This window comes from Tupaia chinensis, unplaced genomic scaffold (assembly GCF_000334495.1).
Source record: "Tupaia chinensis unplaced genomic scaffold, TupChi_1.0 Scaffold143646_1, whole genome shotgun sequence".
Classification (NCBI taxonomy): domain Eukaryota; kingdom Metazoa; phylum Chordata; class Mammalia; order Scandentia; family Tupaiidae; genus Tupaia; species Tupaia belangeri.
In genome coordinates this window covers 410,100-411,142 of record NW_006203494.1, presented here as the reverse complement: position 1 = coordinate 411,142, position 1,043 = coordinate 410,100, and the positions used below count along the sequence as shown (strand labels likewise).

General features: G+C 52.1%; 1 protein-coding gene across 1 annotated transcript in view; it reads left to right on the top strand.

Moving 5' to 3' along the window:
* LOC114005330 (translation initiation factor IF-2-like) overlaps positions 1-1,043 on the top strand; it is an 18,527-nt gene that overhangs the window by 9,407 nt on the left and 8,077 nt on the right. The gene's annotated exons all lie outside the window — the stretch shown is intronic.

The window sequence follows — 1,043 nt, the reverse complement described above, 5'->3', positions numbered from 1 at the left end:
ATGTCGCTGGACTCCCACGTAGTCAACCACAGTTCGTGTCCCGGACCCAGTGGCTTAAAACGCACCGGGTGCAAAAAAAACAAAACAAAACAAAAAAACCACCAGGTGCGTGTGCGTGCGTGCCCAAGATCCCGAGAGGAGAATGGAGGAGAAGGGATTGCGGCGTGGCCATCCCCCCAGGGGGTGATTTCTCGCTTTCTGTCTCTATGTCTCTCTCTGTCTGTCTGGCGAGCGCACGCGCCCTATAGCAAAAAAACCTCTCCAAAAAAAAAAGTAAGAAAGAAAACCAGTTTTAACATAAATTAAAGTGAACTTGCAATGGAAAGTAGTTAGATTATTTAAGAAATTGTGTGGTTAATAGTTCCAAATTCTGGGCATTCTTCTATGAAACCGTGACACTCGGTACAATTGAATGACCTATTACCCCCTCCAGGGGGCAGCAGGCGGTGTTAAAGCAGCCAGATTCTGGCACAGCCTGGCGGGGTTGGGTCCTGGACCTGGTGGCTTGAAAACCACACCAGGCATGTGTGCGTGCATATCCAGGACCCCAAAATGAGAACAGAGAAGGGATTGGGGCGTGGCCCTCCACCTGGGGGCTGATTTCTCTCTTTCTCTGTATATCTCTGTCTCTTCTCTGACAAGGGCGGGCGCCCAATGGCAAAAAACTAAAAATAAAATGCAATCTGGCTATATACTAGCCTCCCTGATGTCTGTGTTGGATTTCTTAGACTCCGCTCCCCACCCTCCTGCACCCGGCCCTGAGCCCCGGCACGTAGGCATCACAAGGTCGGTTAGCTCATCCAGTGGGATGCGGTGGGTGGGGGTTTGCTTCCCTAACCCCTGCAGGGGGCCACTGAGAGCCGGTGGCGGCTTCCTACCCAAGGACCCAAGGTCTTATCTCCCGCCTGCAGCCCTCCCCAGATCGCCACCCTGTTCGGGAGCCAGTCCCCGCCAAGTCCTGCAACGCAAAGGCTTCCCACTCTTCTTGCTGTTTTTTTTTTTTTTTTTTAGGGGTTTTACCTATAAGGCGTGTGCTCTTGCCA